The 16,295-nt window shown below is 38.7% G+C and overlaps 1 protein-coding gene and 1 long non-coding RNA gene across 4 annotated transcripts in view; one reads left to right on the top strand and one right to left on the bottom strand.

Moving 5' to 3' along the window:
• The window catches only part of LOC134738078 (uncharacterized), a 116,483-nt gene extending 105,157 nt beyond the window's left edge, over positions 1–11,326 (bottom strand). Inside the window, exon 1 of the long non-coding RNA XR_010123617.1 lies at positions 11,267–11,326. This is a non-coding gene — a long non-coding RNA (uncharacterized LOC134738078). The remainder of the gene's footprint in view (positions 1–11,266) is intronic.
• The window catches only part of FGF14 (fibroblast growth factor 14), a 683,612-nt gene that overhangs the window by 285,676 nt on the left and 381,641 nt on the right, over positions 1–16,295 (top strand). The gene's annotated exons all lie outside the window — the stretch shown is intronic.

The following is a 16,295-nucleotide window of genomic DNA, read 5'->3' as shown; positions in this document are numbered from 1 at the left end:
GCCTTGGCTTCCCAAAGTGCTGGGATTACAGGCGTGAGCCGCCACACCCTGCTGTTTTTTTCTACTTTTATTTTTGGTTCATTTGTTACATGGGTAAATTGTGTGTCACTGAGGATTGGTGTACAAATGATCTTGTCACCAAGGTATTGAGCAAAATACTCGATAGGTAGCCTTCCAACCCATGCCCCCTGACCCTCTCCACTCGAGCAGTTTTCAGTGTCTGCTGTTTCTATCTTTGTGTCCATGTGGATTCAATGTTTAGCTCCTGTCCAGAATCCATAGGAAAGTTAAAGAAATCAGCAGGCAAAAAACAACCCCATTAACAAATGGGCAAAGGACATGAACAGACACTTCTTAAAAGAAGCCCTACATGTGGTCAGCAATGACATGAAGAAATGCTCATCATCACTAATCATCAGAGAAATACAAATCAAAATGCCAATGAGATACCATTTCACACCAGTCAGAATGGCTACCATTAAAATGACCATTAAAATAATCATTGCTCATTTTTGAGCAGTGGTCTTGCATCTGATGATTGTGATAAGACTGCAGTGGTATGGATATGATAAAGCCTTCCTGTTGTAAGCACAGAGAGGGTGGGGACAGGCGGGGAAGGGAAGGAGAACCATGGGGACAGCTGTGCCTCTGTGTTACCTCTGTGACAAAACCTGTTCCCCCTAGGGTAACCTCTAACAAGAAGGCTTCTATTGATCCCATTCATGCGTAAGCAACTGTGCTGTCATCACCAGGAGAATCAAGGAAGAAGCCGCCCTCTAAATCATTTACCTGGTGGGCAGGGGTTCTCCACTCTCATTTCTCAAATATTATCCTTTACTGTTAGTCCCATCTGTCCAATCAGCCTTTTAAAAGGCTATACAATGAAATGTTTATTTTATTTTACTGTAAGAGCATGTAATATGAGATCTACCCTCTTCACAAATTTCTGAGTGTTCAATATATAATTGTTGACTATAGGTACAATGTTGTACCCCCAATCTCTGGAGCTATTCATCTTGACTGAAACTTTGTGCCTGTTGATGAGTAACTTCTCCTCTCCCCCTTCCCTCAGCCCCTGGTAACCACCATTCCACTCCTTAATTCTATGAATTTGACTGTTTTAGATACCTCAGATGAGTGGAATTGTGCAGTGTTTGTATTTCCATGACTGAGTTATATCGCTTACCATAATGTTCTCAAGGCTCATCCATATTGTCACATATCAGAGGATTTTCTTAAAGCTGAATGGTATTCCATTGTGTATATGCACCACACTTTATCCATTCCTCTGTTGATTTATGTTTATGACAACATAAATGTTGATGGACATTTATGTTGTTTCTACATCTTGGCTACTGTGAATAATGTTGTGATGAATATAACAATGCAGATATCTCTTCCAGATTCTTATTTCAATTATCTTGGAATTGACACCAAAAGCTCAAGTAACAAAAACAAAAATAAACCGTGGGACTACATCAAACTCAAAAGCTTCTGCACAGGAAAGGACACAATCAACTGAGTGAAAAGGCATCATATGGTATGGGAGAAAATATTTGCTAATCATATATCTGATAAAGGGTTGATATATTCTAAAATATGTAAGAAATTCCTACAACTCAATAGTACCCAAGAATGAATAACCCACTTAGAAAACGGGTGAAGAACTTGAATAGCTATTTCTTCAGAAAGACATACAATAATCTATAGGTATATGTAAAAGGCCCAATGTCACTAATCATCCAAGAAATGCAAACAAGACACAATCTTTCAGTTTCATTTTCCTCCTTGGACTAGATTATTTGCACCACTCTCCTTCCCTTGTAGTTTGATCTAATGACCAATCCAATCTTGTGATATTTTCTTTTGCCTCTTGATGGCTGAAGGATTGGATCTTGTTAGGCCTGGACTAGGTTCCTGTCTCAGCTGGAGGTAAAACCAGCCATCTCCACAGTGAGGTGAGCCCCAACATGGTGGCCTTGGTGCCTTTTCTTGAATTTCTGTTTCTTGGAGTGTAGTAGCCTAAGTAATAATGATTTTCTCCATAATTTTATTCCTTTTACTACTTGCAAAATTGGAAGATATATAAACTAATATAGTTTTCTTCAGTGTAAATACATCTTAATTTTAACATCAGCATCTTCTGTTTATGACTCTGAGAGTAAAGGGGTGGAAGGGTCATGTCCCAACCCTATGACCAGTGGTTCTCAAATGTGGCTACACAGCAGCACCGTCCATTAGGCTGTAACAAATACTTTAAAGAGATTTGGAACTAGTGGGTCTGGGGATAGCTCTTGATGTGTGCATTTTGAAAAAGCTCCAAAAGTAATTCTAACTCAAAGTTTTAGGTGGAGTCAATGTAGAATATAGATATATTGACAATTGAATTGTATTATAATTAAGATACTTTCCATGTAGTTGTATTTTACAGTAAATAATCCCCAGGGATCTTTGTGGTTTAAAGTAGAGTTTTGTATTCTGCTGTGCCACCTTCTGGGATTGCTGCAGAGTTGGTTTGATGTCCTATCCCTGAAGAATGTACACACACCACAGAGGGACAGGTTAGGAAGCAGAGAAAAAGAAAGGGATGAAGAGAGAAGCCCTGGTCTAGGATCCTAATGAATACAGGATCCAAATCAATCAGGAAGGTGGTTCCTCTTGCAAACTGACTCTGATCTTTTAACTGTTATACCAGCAAATCCAATTAAGTTTATCTGTAGTACAGCTTTCAACAGAGAAGCATGCTTGTTAATAGAACTTAGATCTTAAGTACATGGTGAAATATTTGTCTTTAGATCTGTTCATACTGCTAATTGAATTCACAGGTAAGAACCAAACTAATTGTACTCCATGAAGATCAACTTCTGATTTAAGTAGATGTCAGTAAAGTGTATAGCTAAATATCTGAGCTTTTCTGTAGAATTATGACCTACTTTTTCAAGAGTACAAGAACTCTTGAAATGTCTTATAGTGCATTATGTCCCCAGTCTTTGGAATACTGAACCCGAACTTGGAAGACTTCAGTCTTGAGAGAGCCATGAGAAAATTGCTCAAGCTTGATGAAACTATATTCTCGTCTGTAAGGAATGCTACATACCTACCCTGCAGTGTTGTTATGAGGCTCAGAAATTAAAGTGTAAAGTGCAGAAGCTATAAAGTGCTGCACATGTTTTAAAATCAAATAATTTGATAATTTATTGTCATTACTATTAAGGATTTTATTAAGATATCCCAGAACCATTAACTATTTAATCATATCATGCCCCAAGATAATTTGAGCTATGGTTTTATTTATTTATTCCAAATGCCTGGAGTACAGAAGACTTTTGGTAAATGTTGATTCAATGAATGAATAAATGGTTAATTCAAAACATGGGTTTTGAAAGAGAGTAAATATACCTTTCAAATGATTTAAAAATCTTCAGGAAAAAAAAATCAATATAAAACCTGCGGGTGGTCTGTGAGAATTCCACGCGTGAGATGTGACTTGGATTTTAAACACTGAGCTGGTTGGACAGTCCTTTGGGCTGGGGGGTGGCAGGTGTGGAGAGGTGGGACCTGAGCTTCTCACCCCTGCCCCACCTGTGTAGATTCATGTCTAGCTGCAGTAGCACAGTGCAGTCCTGACCAGCCTGGGCTTATGAGATGGACTATCTGGGCTTGAAGCCTGACCTATTCTACTCTCTGGGTCAGATTACCTCACCACCTCTGTGTCCTCGTCTCTAAAAATGATACCTCGCTCAGAGTTTTGGGAGATTAAATGAGATAATAAGTGTGAAGTATTAGAATAATATTGATGTTTAATAAACAAATGCTCAATAAATGCTAATAATAATTATTAATTGGGTTTAAAGTATGTTAGACTTTATTCGAGCTATGATGCTAGATGTGTAGACTAACCTACCGAACTGAGAATAACATGAGAATTAAGTGGGGAAAATACAAATTAAATTTTAAAAAGTATAGGAACTATTTCTAAAGAAAATTTCAGTTCTTGCATGTCACAGGAGACAATAAACTACAAAGTTCGTAAGAATAAGGTCAGAGTATGACTATAAGCTCCTGAAGGACTGGTTTTATTTTGTTTGTTTTTTGCTTTGGTTTTTTTTGTTAGTTTGTTTGGCCTACGAAATTCTTTGTACATGAGACTACCATTTTTTTTTTCTTTTTTAGACAGGATCTTGCTCTGTTGCCCAGGCTGGAGTACAGTGGCACAATCTTGGCTCACTGCAGCCTCCATCTCCTGGACTCAAGCAATCCTCCTGCCTCAGCCTCCCGAGTAGCTGGAACTCCAGGCTTGTGCCACTACACCCGGCTAATTTTTGTATTTTTTTGTAGAGACAGGATTTTGCCATGTTGCTCTGGCTGGTCTCGAACTCCTGTGCTCTAGCAATCTATCTGCCTTGGCCTCCCAAAGTATTGGGATTACAGGCATGAGCCACCATGCCTAACCCATGAGACAATCTTGATATGTAGTAAACAGTCAACAATTGCTAGTATTGCAGCTCTCCTTAACCACACATGAGAATATATTTTACACTTAACTCTGCCCAAAGCACTAGGCTAAGTTTTGAGGCTGTCAAGAGACATAAAAGAATTCTCGTTTTGGTGAGCTTAACTCTAGTAGAAGAGGTAGAAAGGGAAACTCAAACCCAGCATCCACCAATGGAAGGGGATATTCCGTTTCATGTATAGATGAGAGGTGGTGATGGCTGAGGGGTGTGGAGGAAGCAGTGGTGCCTGCAGGTGGAGGAGGCTGTGAAAGGCCTGACTGACAGTGAGGCATTGTGGGAAAACCTGAAGCAGGGGTGGGCAGGACTTAGGTGGTAAAAGAGGCAGTCTTGGGCAGAGGGCTGTCTGTAAGAGGATTCTGTAAATGAAGGTCTCAGGAACAGATTCTTCAAGGCCTCCTATGTCAGGATAAAGATTCTAAACATTTTCTTAAGGCAAATGGGAACCTTTGTCAGTTTATAGCAAGAGTAGCAGGTAATGGTATTTCCAGAAAAGTAAATTATTATTTTCAAGTGGGAAGAAATGAGGCAGGAGAAGCAAAAAAGGAAACAATTGCAGGGTAGAGAGGAACTGAGCCAGCGATTAAATGAAGAAGATGGAGGGTGCTTGAAATTCTTTCCCTAGAAGGCTTGGTGACTGTGGGATCTAAGGGGCAAGGGTGCTGAAACCTGAGGATCATGTAACAGGTGTGTATGATGGACATTGAGAAATCAATGAATGTCTAGAGTAAGGATTGGCACACTTGTTCTGTAAATGCTGGTTAGAAAATATTTGTGGCTCTGTGAAACATGTGGTTCTGTTGGAGCTCTTCAATGCTGTGATCCCAGCCCCAAAGCAGCCACAGACAATTTCTGAAGGAATGGGTGAGGGTACACTCCAGTAAAACATTCCTTATAAAAACAAGCTGCGGCCATAGTCACAGCCTGTGGTCTGCAGACCACTGGAGATCCTGCATCTGTATTCCTTGTTATAAATGTAGATGGGCATCGTTTTTTGGTGACGGGATTTATTATAACTAGATCAAGCAGTTAATTATGAGGAGAGTGTCACAAAGTGTGACAGAAGGGCAACCCCTGTTGGCAAACACTGTGCACAGCTTTGGGGAAAAAAACACTTTTTTCTACCAGAAACATTCCATTAAATGTCATTTCTTATAACAAATCTCATCACGTTAAAGCTCTAAAACAAGTCTTTTGAAGCTATTATAAATTTTAATATTAATAGGAAATATCTTTATCTTAGCAAGTAGACTTAAGAGAAAACCTCAATTTTATGATTATGGAATACAGAAAAACAACAATTCAAGTTAGCACATTATGGATTCTGATCCACATCCATTGGATCGATTTATCTTTAATCTATTTGTCTCTTTCCAGTATCTATGTATCTTAATCTTTAATTAATAATGCAGTGTTTTGCAATCTCTAAAGAATACTTACCATCTGGCTGTGTTGGCTCATGCCTGTAATCTTAGCACTTTGGAAGGCCAAGGCAGGCAGATCACCTGAGGTCGGGAGTTCGAGACCAGCCTGGCCAACATGGTGAAAGCCCATCTCTACTAAAAATACAAAAATTACCTGGGCATGGTGGCAGGTGCCTGTAGTCCCAGCTACTCAGGAGGCTGAGGTAGGAGAACCTCTTGAACCTGGGAGGCGATGTTGCAGTGAACTAAAATCGCACCACTGCACTCCAGCCTAGGTGACAGAGCAAGACTCCATCTCAAAAACAAACAAACAAAAAACGTATCAAGCAATCTTAAAGTTCCTGCTAAAAATTACAAAAAATAGTGATTATTTTTTATTGACAAATTATAATTGTATATATGGTATACAATATGATGTTTTGATATATATACACATTATAGAATAGCAAAAATCTAATTACATGTGCATTAACTCACATAGTGTTTTGTCTGTGGTAAGAACACTTAAACTCTATTCTCTTGGCAGTTTTCAAGTATACAAAACATTGTTATTACTACAGTCATGCTTTACAGTGGATATCTTGAACTTATTCCTCCTCTTCACCTGAAATGTCATATCCTTTGACCAAAACCTCCCCAGGACCACCCCCCAGCCAGTCCCTGGTAATCACCAGTCTATTCTGCTTCCATGAGATTTTCCTGAAAATCTTATGATTTTAACTTTAATTATAATTGAGTTTGAATCAAAACTATTTAGGGTCACACACAGAAGCAAACTTCTGGGGACTGTGATATTTTTGAAAATGTGATGAAAGACCTCTCTAGAAATATGTTTGCGCATGCATGCACACACGTTACTTTACTTATATGTTTATGTGTACATGCATATATACAATTTCAAGGGATTCAGGACCATACATGAAACCTAGCTGAAAGCCTCTGGGTTTTTTCCTTGTTAGTGATCTAAAAGATGAGTCAGATTGAGAGGTCTTTGACATTATACATATAAAAGATGAAGTAACATAAGGACAATATGTGTTAAGTTGAAATATCTTGTTGTGTGACATGTTCTGAGTCTCATAAATATTATTTAAAGCAAACCAGGGGCTTTTCTTTAAAATCCTTTTATCCTATTTGTTATATGGTAAACCAGATAGATTATAGTAAAATTAAATTAGCCCTTTAAGAATGGAAAAACTTCACATCTATGAACAAGGGCTGTTCAATTAAATGTGCAATTATCCATATCTATTTCTATACATGAACTTATATACACACTCATGCATCTATGCATATCCACCTGTATATACACACAGGTTTAAATATACACCTAACCTTTGAGGAGATTAAGACATAAAACCTGTCTTCAAAGGCTAAGAATCTTTAGAAAGAGCTGACACAGTATCTTAACATGTTTCACAGAGATCCAATCTAATTCTAGATTTGACTTTTTTAACACAAGTCTCCCCTTAGGAGACATTTCTAACCCTTTGCTTGTTTGACCGATATCACTACTATGTAGTTCTGTGTCTTTCAGGTAGAGCATTAGGAATACAAACATGCAAGATCCAGGCTTCTGGGGAAAATCACTGAGAAGTAATAAGTAGGAAAATGTGGGTGGTTCATAAAGAACAAAATTACACCTGCAACATAGGGTTAATGGCATGGAAAGAAAATTTAAAAAATTGTACTGATTTTCTCCAAAATTGATACAATAGATAAGATCAAAAATTAATCTAGAGCACAAAGATAATTTTGATCATTTTCAAAGATGAAAAAATAGCATAAACTATGTAACCATATTTACTAAACTCCTATTTAATGACTATTTCATAAGTTATTAAATGTAATTCAATTTAATGCCGTTATTTAGTCTAAATAATTTATAAATGTTCTGAAGAAATGCTGTAACATATATTCACATAATTCATTAGAACCGTGAGAATATTTTACATAGTATGAATTTCCAAATGAGATTAAATATCTTTGTGAAAACTACATAACGTACTGTCTCTATTGCTAAGGAAGGCAAAAGTTCCCTCTGTATCCAGCATGCCTATGATAGAGTCAAGCCATACGACTTTGTTTTCTGATTATGCCTTGCAGTTTCTGCTGCAAGTGTGCCTTTGCTCATGCAATTCCATCTGTCCAGAATGCCATCCTTTTCTTCTCTGACTTCTGAATCATGCCATCTTAAGAAATTTTCCAATGCCAGTTACTTCATTTTGACCTCATTGCTGCTCCCTCTGCACCAGCTACATGCAAAAACACATGACCAGTTACATCTCTCTTTATGCATTCCATCATGACTAGTGCTTGGAATAGTGTCTAAGGATTAGTAAGTGCTCAATAAATATTGACATTTTTCTTGTTTTTATTCTCCTCCACTTCCTCAGGGGCCAGTCTCTGTTTTTTTTCACCTTTGAATATCTCACCATGCTCCTAATGTATATTGAATTGAATCAAATTTTACTCACTATGAAAAGTAAAACTGTCAAGATGCAATTGGGTTAATCGACTCAAAAGAGACTTGCCAAATTTCCAGCTGTCTTTCCTTAGAATTAAAGCCCGCTTCTTCAATATGTTCTTATTACTTCTGACCTGAGCTTTAAATACCGTGGCACTCATTTAAATTCCATAACAACCTCTCAACAGTACTTGGAACCAGATTTCTAACGGGTCAGCAACTAAGACAGTTGCCAAAGTCCTATACTGAACTCTGTTTAATTCGTTTTTTTTAAAAAATAGGTTTAGTGATACAAGTGCAAACTGGTTTTTATAAAAATTGTCTCTAAACCACATCTCATATAAAATATGGCTAGTAGTCATCAAACTGAAGTTCAAATAAGCCCAACCATCAAAGAAAATCAACAGGACATTATTGTGTGTTGTTCACGTTCTGAAACAGTCCACACTCTAAATGGTTTTCTTAAAATGCTTCCGTGAGCTATCAGACTGTTGCCTCAGTCCAGGTGTGGACCACCTGAATAATTTTCCTCACTCACAAACCACATTTACTCTAATAGAATATTATTTAGTTTAAGTAAAGATGAAATGAGTATGCAGTTAACTTTTATTTATAAACTACAAGCCATAATGTATTTCCCCTATGTTCTCAGGAAAGCACGTAAGCATATTTTCTCTTAACCAGTCTCCTTAGAAATATGTGAAGATACTGTTTATAAACACAAACAGAAATATTTGCACACAACTGTCTACCTTGTGATCGTGTCCTTTGGGGGTAAAGGCTTTTCAGTTTTTTCTTTCTTTCTTTCTTTCTTTCTTTCTTTCTTTCTTTCTTTCCTTTCTTTCCTTTCTTTCCTTTCTTTCCTTTCTTTCCTTTCTTTCCTTTCTTTCCTTTCTTTCCTTTCTCTTTCTTTCTTTCTTTCTTTCTTTCCTTCTTTCTCTTTCTCTCTCTCTCTCTCCCCATCCCTCCCTCTCTCCCCATCCCTCCCTCTCTCCCCATCCCTCCCTCTCTCCCCATCCCTCCCTCTCTGCCCATCCCTCCCTCTCTGCCCATCCCTCCCTCTCCCTGCCTCCCTCTCTCCCTCCTTCTCTTTCGACAGAGTTTCACTGTTGTCACGAAGGCTGGAGTGCAATGGTGCAATCTTGGCTCACTGCAACCTCCACCTCCCTGGGTTCAAGCAATTCTCCTGCCTCAGCCTCCTGAATAGCTGGGATTACAGGCATCCACCACTGTGCCTGGCTAATTTTTTTTTTGTATTTTTAGTAGAGACAGGGTTTCACCATGCTAGCCAGGTTGGTCTTGAACTCCTGACCTCAGGTGATCCACCCACCTCGGCCTCCCAAAATGCTGGGATTACAGGCGTAAGCCACTGCGCCTGGCCAAGGCTTTTCAGTTAGTAAGAGTGAATTACTGTTAGATCTTTTATATTTAAAGCAAAGTATATGCAAATTAGTGTGGATACCTTGGTAGCAATCACTTAGCACTACATTGACTTACTGTACATAAAAATATTCAAATTAAATTTTATTTTATAAAATAAATATGTTTATCTGGGAATAATATTTTTCTAGCTGAACCATTTTAGATCTCCTTTCTGTGGTCCAATGTAAAAATATGTTGATCTTTTTGAATGTAAATGCTATAGGTCAAAACCCTGTAATCAATGATATATTTATTACAGTCTGTAATCCACCACCATCTTTCATAAGTATTTATTAAGTATGCAAAATATTGATTGCAATATGTTGAAATGTATGTTGGCAATTGATAATAATTAATAGATAATGCCATTGATAATTTAAAACAAACACATTATGCATTGAATCCAATATCTCCTGAGATTCTGGTTACCTAACTCCTTGGTTGAATGTGCTGAAATGCTCTGAAAATTGAGTTTACAAAATGACAGGCAGTTCCTATTTAATTTTTTCCACTTAATAAGCTACTGGTTCTGAATCACTGAATAAATTACAAGAACAATGTATCAGCCAAGCCCTGTTGGAATAACAAAATAAATGAAACAGTTTTCATGTCCCACTTAGCTATATTTAACATTGTAATATTTCACACTTTTAGAAATCTACTCTCCAATAATGCAGAAAACTCTCCATTGAAGATAATGATTATCAGTGATAAAAATGCCCAGAGATGCCTCCGAATTTCCACGATTAGGGATTTATAAACATTTACATTCAAGCCACATTTTTGCCCCACTTTGTCAAATATTGGAAGGCAAATGGAATAAAATAGGTCAGTGTTTCCTCATGAAAAAAATATAATTGTCACCGATAGAGGTCAACCATGGTCAATTAAATAATCAGGGGAAAATGCCTAATTATTTCTCTAGACCTGCTTAAAACTGGCAGCAATTTTCTTCTTTTCTCTTAAAAAAAATAAGTATTTTTGCCTGAAACAATGGAAAAATACTTTCAGTCACAATGTGAAACTCTAACCTCCATCAGCAGATCATAATACACTGCCTTCAGAACACAATCATTAGTTTACTGACATTAAGAAAAGAGCCGACTAGCCTCATTTTTGTGTTTCTTAGTAAATGTCCTCTCCATCAAAACAGGGGGGCAACTGTTTGGTTGAAGCAGAACCTCCTTACATTAGAAAATTGATATTTTCCTTTGCATAAGTCATATTTCGCTGTGTATCCTAGATTTGGTTTCTGGACACAGTCCTTGCTACAGCCTAATCTGGATTCTGGAAATGTGTTTTACTCTTGATTTAATCTCTAAATACCCCTATGTCTTTGTAAATAGGGCACTATTGCAGGGATGGTGAATTCAGGGGCAAAGGAAAACCTTCATGCTAGTGGCTGCTGGAATTTTACTGGGTAGCTCCTCTTCTCCTAACACTTCTTTTTTTTTTTTTTTTTTTTTTTTTTTTTTTTTTTTTTTTTTTTTTTTTTTTTAAAAGACAGGGTCTTGTTCAGTTGTCCAGGCTGGAGTACAGTGGCAAGATCACAGCTCACTGCAGCCTTTACCTATAAGGCTCAAGTGATCCTCCTACCTTAGCCTCCAGAGTAGCTGGGACTACAGGCATGCACCACCATGCCTGGGTAATTTGTGTGCGTGTGTGTGTGTGTTTTGTAGAGATGAGGTTTTGCCATGTTACCCAGGCTGGTCTCCAACTCCTGGGCTCCAGTGATCCACCTGTCTCAGCCTCCCAAGGTTCTGGGATTACAGGCATGAGACACTGTGCCTTGTAGAATGCAAATAGCTTTGGCAGTGAGAGTTCTTAAATCATTGATTGTTTTTAGCTGAAGGTAAGTAAATAAATGCCACTAATTGTGTGACCTATGGCAAGTTATACTGTGGTTTTCTACCTCCAGTGTTCTTATGTGCAAAATGAATTGATAGAATTTTGTGTTATAGTGAGTTATTATTCTGAAGATATTATCAGAAATAAATGGGTAAGGTGCTTAGCACTGTGCCTGGCAAGTCATGCATGTTTAATAGATGTTGGTTGCTATTACTGTTATTGTTATCGAAACTTCTCTGCAACTTCAGTACAAGTCGGTGGGTATAATGATAGTAGTGGTGCTGATGGCTGGTTTAGGGGAAAGAACAGAACCAAAAGGATCCTTAGTCCTTGGGGATACTGAAGATAAATGTACTACTTTACCGTTTTGACTTAGGTCACACCTGCTCGATATCCTTTTGTAGGGAGTGGGAATGTGTAAGTGAGGGAAGGGGCATTGCAGGGATGGCAAACAGCAAAAACATAGTGGGAAGTGAGAAGGTCCCTGAAGCAGGAAGTTGGAGAAATAAGACTGAGCCTCAGCCTCTGCCACTAACCTGGTAGACTACCATGGCCAGTGTCCCCAGGTTTTGATAATGAAGAAGGACCCTCTGGCACTTATCGTCCCGGATTCCTTGATGGTCACTGACTTCTGCATTACTCTATGGCAGAGAACGGGAGAAAGAGTCCAAAGCAGGGTGGGGCCAGCACCTAAAATAAAGCCTGCTCAGGTAAAGGACCTCTAAAACAGTGCTACTCAGACAGTGTGCAAATAGACCGCCTGCAGACCTTGTTAAAATGCACATTATTATTGAGGAGGTCTTGTTGGGCTTTGATGCTTTGCATTTGTAGCAAGTTACATGTGATGTTGCTTCATTTTTGCTGGTTATGCCTATAAACATCAATGCCTTGTTAATAGGAAAAGAACATCTGGAAAATAATAGGAATATAATTTTACTTATAAGCTGAGGTGCCCTGTACCATTAGACAAAAAAAATCACGGGCTCAGTTCATAAAAAATAAATCTTATTTATATCCTAGCAGAGTATCAGAGTACCATCGCCTTGGTTTCACGAAAATAGTCAAAAAACTTGAGTGTATCTTAAGATAAGTTTTTTCTTTCCATTCTGTAAGGTGTGTGATCTAAAATGAAATGGTTATTTTCATTACCCACTGAGAAAGTTGAAGTTTCTTTGCTTCCAGAACTTTCACTTTCTTCCTGGGCAGAGATATTTTTAGCAGCTTTTAGCCTGTGAGCCTGTGACTACCATTGGTATTCATTCTCTTACTTGGTTGTTCTACAGAGTTTAATCAGGAACCTTTACTTATTCTTTCTGTCCTCACCTCTTGTTTTTCTCTCCCCCCCTCAGCAAATTTCATCAGGTTTTGAAGGATGGCATGTTGTTAGACCTTCAGTGTCATTTCTGAAAAAAATGGACTTTTTGAAGAAATAATATTTTGCCAGGCAGATGTCACAGATTCTCTTGTGATTTAGATCTTTCCCTGGAACCCTTTCCTCCTGGCCACGTACTAGAATGAGGATTTGCAGGCTTGGAAGCTGGCCCAAGTATCCCTGAGTATACTGCAGGGAGAAAGGTTGCTCTATTTGAGATTTTAAAGAGACAGAGTCCTTTACTTGGATGTAAGTTACTTTTGTGCTTCTGTGTTACTCTTTGACCATCAGTTACCCTATCTGCAAAATGGAATCATACCCATTTTACTTACACAGAAGGTTAGAAGGATACCATGAAAAATGCATATGAAAGTTCATCAATACATATTCAAATTAATTGTCAGTAGTGGTATTTGAGTTACATGGGAGATTCTGTCACCCACTGACTTGTCTGAATTATTGTGATATTCAATGGCGGGGCAGGGCTCCATGGAGTCTTGATGGATGTTCAATGCTGATCAAGTCATTGGTAAAATAGTGGCCTTCTGCCCCTCAAGCTTTTCCCTGATGAGGAGGTTGGGCAAAAGCTCCTACTCCCCAACTCTGCTGGTTACAACAAATAAGCATGAGCTTTTCTACTTTCTGTATTAAGCTGGCAATACAGTTCTCCAAAAAGAGCACTTTTTGGACTTTTTCTGACTTACATTGTCATTGCTTGTTGGACTACCACAAGCAGTTTATTAAGCATCAAGTCAGGAACCATCCAGAATGGTAAGGAACCCACTTCTAAACTCATTATTTCTTGGTGACATTTGACAAGAAACTGCCTTTCATTGCCATTTCTTCTTACACCTTGTTCTTGCTACTACTGGTTTAGAGCTCTCTTAAAATGGTTTAGCTGAGAGCACTTGGAAAATGCCTGATACATATATGATCATTTGTGCAAAGTTAATCACTCATACCAATTTTATTGCATCAGTTTTCATTAGAGTTTGTCTTTTGTTCCTTGAAGGAATGCTGAGTAGGATAAGTATTTGGCAACTTCCTTCTCTTGCAGGGTGTATTTCATAAAGGAAAACTGGACTGGGTGTGGTGGCTCACGCCTGTAATCCCAGCACTTTGGGAGGCCGAGGCAGGTGGATCACCTGAGGTCAGGAGTTCAAGACCAGCCCAGCCAACATAGTGAAACCCCATCTCTACTAAAAATGGAAAAATTAATGGTGCAGTGGTATGCATCTGTAATTCCAGCTACTCAGGAAGTTGAGGCAGGGGAATCGCTTGAACCCGGGAGGTGGAGGTTGCAGTGAGCCAAGATCATGCCACTGTACTCCAGCCTGGGCAATAAAGTGAGACTCCATCTCAAAAAAAAAAAGGGAAAACTGGTAGAATGTTGAGCATTCATTAATACTCCTAAGAGTATATGTTGTACACCTGACTCTTCTCTACAAATTTTTAGACTCTTTGGAACTGCACTTTGCTTTGGGATGAATGCAAAGTGTATTTGAGATAAAGAATGGGTACACTCTATTGCCTTTTTAAAAGTTGTACCATAATTATGTCTGGCAGACAATTAAAAAGGACATAAATGGTAAATTTGGCTGACATCTCTTTTTGTGAGGTGTACCCATGAATTATCTGTTTGCTTATCTTTACCTTTGGGTTTCTCTACCAGAGAATTCAAAGGAAATTCTCTGGTTATTATATCATATTCTGTTGAAGTACAAAATATCTACAGGGGAAGGCCCAAGTATGTATGTAATTGTAAATAGTTAAATTTATGAATTATTTCATAATGTTCCCGAATAACCATTTTTCTGAATAAAAGGTCATTGCTAGAATGTCTGGGACTTAGTCTAAGGAATATGAGGAGATAAGGGTCATGAAAGAGCACAGGATATAGTAGAAAGAATGTGAACACTAAAGCTGTGTGATTTGGGGCAAGTCACTTTACCTTTTTTTTTTTTCCTGGGGTTGCGGGAGACAGAGTCTCACTCTGTCACCCAGGCTGGAGTGCAATGGTGTGATCTCAGCTCACTGCAACCTCCGCCTCCCGGGTTCCAGCAATTCTTCCACCTCAGCCTCCCAAGTAACTGGGATTACAGGCACCCGCCATCATGCCTGGCTGATTTTTGTATTTTTGTAAAGACAGAGTTTCACCATGTTGGCCAGGCTGATCTCAAACTCCTGACCTCAAACTCCTGACCTCAGGTGATCTGCCCATCTCAGCCTCCCAAAGTGTTGGGATTACAGGTGTGAGCTGCCGTGCCCGGCCTCACTTTACCTTTTTAAGCTACAGGTTATTTATCTTTAAGATATGAATAATGTACTGTTCTTAACAAATTGTTGCAGAATGTAACAAATGAATGTGTGTAAGGTATCCAGTGTAGTGGCTCCCATGCTGTATATGCACAAATGAGCTTGCTCTCAACAGGTGGCTAAATCATTCTGCTTCCAAGAACCAACTTGTGTCTTGCCCAGTCTCACCAAAGTATCCCCAAGTAGCAAGCAGCTTGTTACTAGTGCTCAGACAGATAGTTCTGATCATCGGTCACTGATATCACTGTTACTACTGACAAGCCTTGTCTGTGCACCTGACATGCTGGCTGGACAAGAGGTCCGGAAGCACCTCCTTCTGTTCTGCAAAGCCAGGAATCTGCTGCTATTGCAGGTCAGCCTCGAGCAATTAACTCCTTGTCTGGTATTGCTAGGAGGACGTGGCATTTTGCTGAAGGTTGGGAGGGAAATGGCTTTCTCCTTGTGGTATGCTGTTGTAGGGAGGGTTCCACAGCAGCATTGCTTGGAACCCAATCTGCAGATCTTGAAAAGGCAGCTTTTTTGGTTTGCATATATAATTTTTCTTTGACTCTTGGAATATATATCCTGCTTTCATGGCTAGGTCTCAAGGGTTTCAAGGCATTTGTCGTTTTCCACCTGAATATATCATTTGATTTGATTCTTAAACCCTGGAAGTGCATCCAGGCATCATACCATACTTTTCTCTCGTGATGAACTGTCTTTCATGGAATAAGAAAAACCTAGCTTTTATCTTCTCCTAGCCTCATCCCAATTCATCAAGCATGTCTATACTTGTCTAAGCCTCAATTTAAGACATGAGTCTAATTTTTGCTTTCTTCAGAAGACTCCTCCACACCTGAATAAATCCATGGCTGTGAATAAATATTCCGAGGAAAAGAATTACCCTGGACATATCTGAATATCAAATATCCCATTGCTAGGGCCCTACTAAACCT

Source organism: Pongo pygmaeus, chromosome 14 (genome assembly GCF_028885625.2).
Source record: "Pongo pygmaeus isolate AG05252 chromosome 14, NHGRI_mPonPyg2-v2.0_pri, whole genome shotgun sequence".
In the NCBI taxonomy this organism is placed as follows: domain Eukaryota; kingdom Metazoa; phylum Chordata; class Mammalia; order Primates; family Hominidae; genus Pongo; species Pongo pygmaeus.
Note: the sequence above shows the minus strand (reverse complement) of the source record. Positions and strands in the feature narration are given on the sequence as shown.